Source organism: Ailuropoda melanoleuca, chromosome 6, assembly GCF_002007445.2.
Source record: "Ailuropoda melanoleuca isolate Jingjing chromosome 6, ASM200744v2, whole genome shotgun sequence".
NCBI classification, from domain to species: domain Eukaryota; kingdom Metazoa; phylum Chordata; class Mammalia; order Carnivora; family Ursidae; genus Ailuropoda; species Ailuropoda melanoleuca.
The window spans coordinates 61,999,532-62,009,936 of NC_048223.1; positions in this window are offsets into that span (position 1 = coordinate 61,999,532).

Below are 10,405 nucleotides of genomic sequence, written 5' to 3' on the forward strand. Positions count from 1 at the left end.
AGCAGACAGCGGCACCAAGGGCAGAGCCAGGCCACCTCCCTCTAAATCCCCACCCTCCTCCCCCACCTCCTGCTCATGCCAGCTGCAGAGTCCCACGATTGGCTCTGGTGCGCAGGGATGTTCTGAGGAAGTCTCTGATTTATTTATAGTTCATACTCCACTCACTCCCAAAGATAATTGGAGTCATCTGACAAAACCCACAAACACACATCCATGAGATGTACAGAGAAGTGTTGTGTAGGCAGACCATGTAATGGGGGATTTTCCATCCCCCCTTCCCCCTGCCAGATTTCTAATCCTGGAGAGCTTTGTAAAAATATAATTTCCTGAGATTCCCATCCCAGACCTACTGAATCAGAATTGCCAAGAGACGAGCTGACTTGTATATAGTGTTTTTATTCCACAATGCAAGGAGATAAAGGAGGCTAGAGACAGAGTTAAGAGAGAGAGAGACCATACAGTGGATAGCTGTATGGGCTGAGCAGCCCTAATGGCTATATGGGGCCCAGGGCAGCCCTCGGTGTCCAAAAACAATACTTCCCCTGCTCCTGCTTGAGGATGGACACGGTCTGTTCTGGAAACAGCCCATCTTTGGGGCTCAAACAGCCCTTTATCATCCAAGAACCAGAGGATGCAACTGTGTTCTGTGAACTACAGGACCGTACCACACCTGTCAAACCCGAGGAATCTATAAGGAACAGAGACTAGAATTCAGTTTTGGAAAGCAGAGTCATTGTGTGGTCCGAAAGCAAACGTCTCCAACTTAAGAATAAATGAAAAGACATTGGATTCTATTTCGAAATGATCAGTAATTTTTAGCTACGGTAACGCTGCTGTGGTTATATAGAAAAGGTCCTCATTCTTAGGAGATGAGGGAAGCGTTTAGAAGGTGAAGTGTCATGATGTCTGCGACTGACTTCCAAAATAGCCTGCAACAAAGTTTTTATATTTATAGAAAGAGTTATAAAAATATAGGCATAGTCATATCTATGATATATAGAGAGAAATATATGGAGAAAGATAGAAAAAACAAATGTAGAAAAATGTTAATTGTGGCATCCAAGTGGAGAGCCTAATGGGGTTATTGCTCTATCCTTTCAGCTTTGTCTCTATTTAAAATTTTTCAAAATGAAAAGTTGGGGGAAAAAGAAAGAATAAAGAACAAATGAGGGAGAACTGGTGAATAATTGCCATGCAAATAATCACAATTTTTCCCGGGGGGAAAAAAAAAACCCAGACATTGTAGCCAGACACAAACATCCGGCATGCGTGGCTGGCTGTCAGTCAATCAATTATTCAACAGGTGTTTATTACAGGTCTGTGCTGGGTCTAGAACTTCTCTAAACAGTGAAAGGGAAACGAAGTTGTATACTATGGGGTTCCTGTCCTTGAGGCCCTAATGATTGAATTCCGTTTCATGAAACTTTTTTTGCTCTGGGTCTAATTCCTTGGGAGATTCTAAAAAAGCACCTAAGTTATACCTCTGTGAGCAAAGATGTCTCAGTCCCAGGAAAAATGTCTTTGTCCCAAACTTCACTGGGAAGAGAAATAAAACAGGATGTTCCAGGATGTCAGAAAAGAGAGGTTATGCTGAGAAAATTCCTGAACCAGATCCCAAATAGGGCCATATGTTCTGGAAACGTGGCCTGCTGTGTCTGGAAATCCTAGGAAGGGAAGTGAGAGCAGAGCTGGGTCAACATTAAGGGTGAATGGAAGCAAGGTCTGACCTCAACGGGGATGAGGGACACAGGGAGCCCCAGAGGGGAGGAGAGCTCGAGAGAGCCCTAAAGAGCCTGTGGACACGATGATGAGAGAGGGACACAGCCGCAGGCCGTCCTCCTCTGGTGACCAGCAAGGAGCAGGGACGGTGGGTGGTGAGGAAGTCACCATGGGGCAGGTCAGGCCAGCTATGGGGATCTGTTTAACAAGCCTAGTGGTAATTTCAGGGGTATTTTTGCTTCAAAGGGTAGAGAGAGGGAGAACATTTCTCCGCATGAAGATAATTGATAATTCCTGAACATTTCTTTGAGTAACTGGGGATAAAGTTTTCAAAGCATAAGCTCCTACTGATCTCACCTTTTCCACAGACATTTGCAAGTACGCGCTCTGTGCCACGCTCTGTTCTAGATTCCTGGAACACGCTGAGGAAGAACACAGAGGAAAATCGCAGAGCGTCTAGTCGTGTGTACCACCATTCATCAGTGCACGTGAAGGACAGGCTCCCAGACCCATCTGCTCCAGAGCAGGCTGTGGGAGCGGGGAGCGGGGGTCCGTCCTGAAGAGACGTCTGAGGAGCCTCAAGATGGCGCTGCCTAGGCCCCAGACAGAGTGAAGGGACTCTAGGCTCAGGGACAGAGCTTCCAGGCTGCTGACACCCCCGTGATGGGCCCTGTCGACTTCAGCATCCATGGAGACAAACAGTAACCGCGTTGAAGTATTTCTGACACGCAGCTGTAAGCAGGCAGCTCTGCTTAGAATGATTTATGAAGATGTTTTGTTTTTATTTTTGCACATAGTTGACTTTGAGTAAATGAGCCTTGCTCCTGAGGAATTTCTAATCAAGGTATCGCTGCATAAAACAGCCTGTGCCCTCAAGGATCTTATGGCCTTGCTTGGAAGACAGAGCACGCACCCATGGAATGGATAAGAAGGCCATAAATAAAGTGACAAAATGGGGGGTATGGACAATTAAGGGGTCAACAGAAAATTTAAAATGCAATATCCATGATCGAGAGCAAGCCAGGGTTCTACCCGACTCTCTTTTGGATTTCCAAATGAAAAAAGGTTTACTGCACTTAATCTCTTGCTGTATTGATCCAGCATTAAATCGGAAGCAGCCCTCAATGGCAGTTATGAGAAGTCAGAGAAGGGACAGCCACATCCCTGTGAGACTCACATCAAACTTGATCCAACAGGCCATGGCGGGGACCAAGATAGAACCAAAGCAGCGTGTTTAAAAAGATTCATTTAACAGATGATTCCAGGATGCACTGGGGTAAAGAGGACCGTTCCCTACCTTGGGATGGCAGACTGCGCCTGGGGAGTGAGGATGTATCCAGAGGAAAGGAGGCTCGGTGTGGAAGCCTCCTTCAAAGCCTCACACTTCAGGGAATGTAGGACAGTGGCGGGTGAGCTTACGGGAGAGTTCTATTTCTTCCTTCACCCAGCATCTATCAGGCACATGCATGGTGCCAGGTACTGTTCTAGGAACTTGGGTTGCAACCGGGATAGAACAGACTTAGGTTCCCTCTGGAGTTTCTCTTCTAGCAGAGCGATGAGATGAGTGAGGGGAGTGACGGGCACTAAGCATTGCATACAATCAGTAAGTAAACGGTATGCTGGGAGGTAGAAGGTACTCTGGACAGACGGCCAGCAGAGCAAGGGAAGGGTGGGTGATGTGCATGCGCCGTGGAGGGTCAGGCAGGCCCCGCGGAACAGGTGAGACCCAAGCCTAGAATGGAGGGAGGTGAGAGAACTAGCCAAGCAGGTACTTGGGAAAAGGGGATCCCAAGCAGGAGCCAGGGTGGCCAGTGCAAAAGCCCCGGGGCAGGAGCTAACCCAGCCCGGGAGATAAACCCAGGGAGGTCATTGTTCCTGGAACAAAATGAAAGTGAGGGAAAGTCAGAGATGGGCCAAAGGTCGCAGCGAGTTGAGAATGTACGGTTCCATGGACTACCATAAGGATTTTGCTTTTATTCTGAGTGAAACAAAAAGCCTCTGGGTTGGAGCAGAAGAGTGACATGGTGAGGAACTGACTGCTGTGTTGAAATTTGATTGTAGGGGTGGGGGTCAGGAGCAGGAAGATCTTTCAGGAAGGCACCAAGTTAGGATGGTAGCTCAGACCAGACTGGGAACAGCGAAGGAGGCAAGAGGCTCAGCCTCTCGATGGTTTGAAGGTAGAACCAACAAGATTTCCTGTGAGGTGGGAGGCGGGGTATGGGAGGATAAAAGCAGCTAAGGCTGATCCCAAGGATTTGGCCCCGAGTCTCTGCAAGTCAGGAGCAGCTGAGCCGAGAAGGGAAGGTGGAAGGCAGGCCTGGTTCTTGAGGGACGGCCGGGAGTTCATTGTGGAGTCTGGGCCACCTCCAAGACTCGCAAGGGAGGAAGTCAAGAGGCAGTTAGATGCGTGTGCCTGGAGCGTGGGAGAGAGGCGTGGGGAAGAGAGACATCTGAGGGTCTGGGTGTGGACAGGGTGTGTAAAGCCGAGAGGTGGCGGAAAACACCAAGAGGCAGGCCAAGGACCGATCTCTCTCTTTAACGCTACTTAAAAGTTAAACGCGGTAAAATACACTGTAAGTGTAGCATGCCGATAAAGAGAACGGGAGGAGGGGAAACGGAGGGAGAGAACCGAATGGACACTTCGGAGTTTTGCTTCAAAGAGGAGCCAAGAAATGGGGGGATCGGTGAGATAAGGATCAGGCAGTGAGATTGTGTTTGAGGAAGGGGAGTTTGTGAAGGGGACCAGGTTGGACGGCGAGATGACTTTGAGTCTGAGGGGATGGCAGGCCATCGGGTGAAAATGCCCGTCACTGTGAACACGGTTGGGCCCGCTGAGAATGGACACCGCACGGGCGAGGCCCCTGGTGCCTGCTCAGCCGATCTGAGTCTTGCTCGACCGTGGACCCCAGTGGTTAACACCAGAAACGGACCAGACTGCTTGACTCATGTGCTAACTAAACCCCTTGTGCTTATTTCTTGTCACACTTTCTTGAGGCATCGATGAAGGTGTTTTGCAATGACTGGCACTTCCCAACGACCAGAGCAGCAAAGCCCTGAGAGCAGTGGAATGTCTGAAGACCACCCCCGCACGTCGGCCTCCCTGCCGGTGACCGGTGGGCTGAATGCGTCCTGCCCCGCAGCCGTGATCACACACTCTCTGCCTGCTCTCCTGCACACACCCCCTGAACCTCTCCCCTAAAACTCTGGGTGTCCATCCCGCAGGCAGAGAGGTTGGTGAAGGCTTGAGCCTGCCATGTCCCCTGGCTGACAGCACCTGAGATGAATTTCCCTGGATCTCCTGTGCAAACTCTCACCTCTTGAATCACTGGCTTCTCTTGCAATGAGTGTGTCCCAGTTTGTTCGACAGCACTGTCGGCCGACCCAGCCAGGAGCTCTGCCTGATTGTCCAGCGCCTGGAGTTCCCCGGGATGGAGCAGTCAGCCTCAGCAGTGCTCCGGGGCTCACCTGCTCCTTTCCTTAGCGGCTGCGACAGAGGGAGGGCCCAAAGCGAATTAAAAATGATGGAGAGACACTGGAAGGGATGCGTGGCCTGCAGAAGGAAGTAAAGGGGTGAGATGGGGCCAGGGGAGCCTCAGCAAGAGACGTTAGCCATGTGTGTTGAAGTTCGGCAACAGGGAATTCTTCCAGCGGTGGAGACTGGCCCCCTGAGGAAGGCGTGCGCAAGCCCTAGGCCAGGATGGAGATCTATGGTGTTCGGTCTGCTGGGGCTGCCGTGACAAACCACCACAGACTTGGAGCTTCACCACATCATCCGGCAACAGTTCTGGGGGCTGGAACTCCAAGGTCATGGTATCGGCAGGCCTGGCTCCTTCTGAGGCCTCTCTGCTAGGCTTGCCCATGGCCAGCTTCTCCCTGTGTCCTCATGTGATTTTCCCTCTGTGTATCTGTGTCCTAATGTCCTCTTATAAGGATGCCAGTCCCATTGGATTAGGGCCCACCCCAATGGCCTCGTTTTACCTTAATTACCTCTTGAAAAGCCCTGTCTCCAAACACAGCCACATTCTGAGGAACTGGGAATGAGGGCTTCAGTGTACAAATTTTGGGGTGACATAATTCAGCCCATAACACAAAGAGACTAGATTAGATCACATTTCCTCTTGAGATGGTAAAGCTAGGGTCAGAATAAAGCTGCAGTTGAGCTAAGGACAGATGCTGTCAGCTAAATCTCCCCACCAAATTAAGAGTGAGGTCAACAGCAGCAATGGTTAGGGGCACAATAAACAGAATCTTTGGTTAAGCAGGAAAGGGGAGGTCAGAAAATGTGGCCAGGCCCCAAAGGGACTGGTTCTCAGAACTGAGACTTCCACGAGAACTGGCTTCCCTTCCCCCTTCCCAGAGCCCCTGGTTCTGCTTATTGCTTCGTTCTTCTCTCTAAAGCACCTGCTTTCTGCACTTCAGGGCTGAGGAAGCCAAGCATGGCCCTCCTGGGCCCCAGCCTCCCATGGCTCCCCAGTACTACCACCTACAGACTATAGGGATGCCCTCTGAGGTTCAACTCCTCATCCCCAGGAATTGAACATTTGATTGGCCGGATTGAGTAAAATGTATCCCCTGCTCTAAACAGCTAAGGCCTGTGGGTCAGGTGGGGCCCCATGGAAAACCCTTCCAGGCTGCTGGTAGAGAAGGCATGTGCAGGCCAACCCCAGCCGCTGCTGGAGAAGGTGAAGGGTGGGCTGGGTGGGGAGGGAGGAGTCAGAGCTAGGGTCTTGCAGAAAGCCAGAAGGAGCCATGTCGGATGAGATGAGAGCAAGGGAAGCCAAGACTGGGTGTGAATGGCTATGGGAGTGTGAGAATCAGGAACACACAAGAAAGAAAGTGAAATTTCCCCAGAGAAGGACGATTTAGGCCAGGTAGTGCTCTGTTGAGTGTGATTGCATATAATGAGGCAGAACAGTAGGGAAATGAGTGAGGCCTCAGACACTTTCGAGGGGCTGCTACGAGTAACTTATTGTGGTATTGTTCCTTTCATGGGCTTTGAATACACCTGACAACTTCAGACAACTTAATTTTTTTTTTTGTATGGAATAAAGGGGAAAAATGCCCCACAGTCTGTATCTATCGAGTAGTTCAGCCCCAATGCAGAAACCAATCCATTCTAGAATGAAATGAATCTGCCCAAAGATAGGAATTTTGGAAATATTCAAACCTTTGAAAATTGCTGACTCTGTTTTTGATGGTTGAAATTTAACAAATAAGATTAGTTCTGCCACCTCTCTCGGCCTCTCTAACCCATCCAAGGCAAAGAACCACAGGTGAAAATCTTTTCTTACTGAGGCCTCGTCTTACTTCCCGTAAGACCATGGGTGAACCACAGTCTCTTGGAATCTTAGTTTGCTTGCCTCCAAAACGGATATCATAACACCTGTCCTCCTAATTCTCTGGGTACCTGAGACTTGCCTGGGGCTCACCTGACACCGTGTGTGGAAGGATTTTGCAAAGAGCCAAGCTGATCTGTCCTTCAGCTCACCTGGCCCTGAGGGGAAGTTCGTGACACTCTCCTGTGTCTTGCCTTACATCAGTGACTGTCAGCGGCGGTAGCGGGCAGGGGCGCGGAAAGCCCCTTATCCTACCTGGCCATTGCTGCAGTGCAGGCTGGCTGGCTGCCAGCCCAGGCCCACTGGGGACTGGCCATGTCACATGGATTTCAGCAGCAGCTGTAAGTGACGTTGACAGACCTCCACATGCTGAATGACAGTGCAGACAGTTTTATAAACGATTAGGGAAACCACTATCTTCTATGCCCTCGTTCGCTCGCTCAGGAGTTCACGGAGATCTAGACTCAGGGTTTGCTAGGTTTATTACTTTGTAGTCTGGACCTCAGTGCCAGAGTTGATATAGCATATTCACAGCAAGGCAGGGCAGCTCACTGTCATCAAGGTTAACAAGTTAAATCCATTGTTCCGTTTAACCAAATAGGATGAATTTTGTTTCTCTCCCTTCTGTCTATTCAACAATTTTTCGTTCCTTTGTCCCCAGCACCCAAGGCAAAATGTGCTAAATCTGCAATCCTATGAGGAAAGTCCCAGGCATACAGCCCCGTACTCTTGTAAATAACACGAGGGCACTCACTCCCAATTCAGCTCAAGGGCTCACATGGAAGCTGCCGGAAGCCTCCTGGAGCAGGCAGTATGCTCCAGGTGCAAGTCCAATTAGAAGTGGCAAATAATGTCATTCAGGGACCTGGAAAGGCTGGCAATGGTGGTTTGCTGCCTGTTTGTCAATCTTGGCTGCTCAAAATCCTTTCAACATCCTCCCTGCCTTTTGGTCGTTGGCCACGTGGTGACCTCCACTTTGTCAACGGAGAGGCTCGGCCTCCTTGCTACTAAGTGGCATGGGTCCTACCCATCACTGGCACTCTCCAGAAGCTTCGATTGGGAAGTAGGGTGACTAACCATCCTGGTTTGCCTGGCACTGAGGGAATATGACACTTTCGATGCTGAAATTGGCCAAGTCCCTGGCAAACCTCACCAAATTGGTCACCCCTTCTGACGCTGCCTACATGCGGAAAGAGGCTGGGCCAGGGCATCCTGTTTGCTGGCCTGGGGCAGAGGCGGCATGGGGTGACCATGGTAGCAGTTTCTTTTCATACTGGTTCTGCAAAGGAGCGTGTGTGCGTGTGTGTGTATAAAGGCAGCCTAGAGCCTATTTCCAGCCATTCTCTGGGCTCCTGAACATTCTCTGTGTATCACTTCCCCTGATCTAGCTACAGGAAGCTCGGTGACTGACAAGACACAGAGGGTTCAGGCTTAGTTGATCAGAGGCTTGGTGGCATCAAATACTATTGTTATTTCTCCAATCAGTTGTCCAGCTCAGGTGGCTCCCCTTGGGGCTGTCGGGTGACTGTCACGTGCAACAAGGGCTGTGGATTTTTCTCACTGGTATCTAGTGGGAGAGAGAGTGCTTCTGCCCCAGAATCCCAAGCAAGCCTCCAGGAGTTCATCCTGATTGGACTGACTCAGGCCATATCCCCCACCAAAACAATGACTCGGCTCAGGGAACCGAAGGTGCCAGTTGGCTTCAGTTGAGTTAAATGTTTCCCAAAGGATGCGGACTGTGCTGGCAAGAAGGAGATACCAGAATTAAAATCAGTTTTCTGTTAGGAAGTGGAAAGGTGGGGGGGAGTGAGGGCTGGGGAGGCCACAGCAAGTGTCATCACAGAGGACTCTTGCCTTTGCTGCCTGTGAAAGCTGAAGGCCNAGTTAGTTAGTTAGTTAGTTAGTTAGTGTCAGTTGCATGGCGCCGAGGGCTCAGGCCTCTGGCTTTCTCCAAGTCCTCTTTGCCGCATTGCTCCTGCTTCTGCCCTGTCTTATCAGTCACCCTGCTGCGTCTTCACCCCGGGAAGCAGATGCCCTTCCCTGCTCATTGGAGACTAAATGAAACTGCACAGAAGAGCGGTCAAGACCTGGCTTTGACGTGGGAAGAGCTCTCCAACTGGATCAGCTAAGTAAGCAGTTTGACGTAGAGGTGGGGGCTCATTGTTGTCAGTCTTGCCTTGGTCGGGTAGGAATGAGAACAGAGAAGACAACTTTTTTTTTTTTTAAGACACCTTTAATCAAAGAGAACTTGGAAGAAGGGCTGAAAGAGAAAACCTGTCATTTTTAAATGAGCAGGCCAGTTGTTTCAAAGGAAATTATTAGCATATTCCAAGAACAGCATTGGTAAAGCAGGTTTGAGAATGCAAACGCAGGAAAATCACATGCCGAATGTTAAACAGAGATCAATCAGGTCTCAGTGCTCAAGGGGCTGGATTCAGAGACATAAGCAGCAGGCATTCTCCATAATTATTTCTCTGTCTCAGATGCCGCTGACATGATTGCAGAGGGGCCTCGGCATTTCCTCCTCACCTGAGGAGAGCACACGATCTCTCTTGAAAAGCCCAGAGAAAGCAACAACAGGAAACAGGGAAGACAAAAATCCACACACCAACTTCCCTATATAATGAGATGCTCGGTAATTACATAAGTTTGGGAAATGCTCTAACTCTGAATTCCCTTGCGGGTATACGACAGACATTAGTATATTAAAAGCCCTGAGAAGTCCTGCAGCAAAGGAATCTGTTTAGCTACCTCTAATCCCAGATTTCTCAAGTGTATTTGACCAGACAAATTTTTTTTTACCCATTAAATGCCTATTGTACTAGCATTTCATAGAACATAATTTGAGAAATATTGCCTTGGCCCATTTCCAGGTCACGTTTTGGCCATCAGCTTCAGGCTCTTCTCCTACCAAAACTTTCTCAGTGAACCACTTTTCTGGACTGTCATGTGTTATGCTTCCCACACTCTAGGAGCAGCACCGAGGAACAGCAGAGGATCCTAAATACTGAAGTCGAGAGAGTGTCCAGAGCCTACCTGCAATGAAGAGTTTCCTAAAAAGATCCTACAGGTCAGGCCCAGGGTCAGAGCAAGTCCGGTAGCATCCAGATGTGGGGTCAAAACAAGACCCCAGTTTATCAGCTTCGAGTTTGAAGGGCATGGCCCATGCGCTTTTGGAAATGGGAGTGACACTGGGTATTTACCACAAAGATACAAATGTAGCAATCCAAAGGGGCACCTGCTCCCCCAATGTTTATAGCAGCAATGTCCACAACAGCCAAACTATGGAAAGAGCCCAGATGTCCATCGACAGATGAATGGATAAAGAAAATGTGCTGTATATATATACA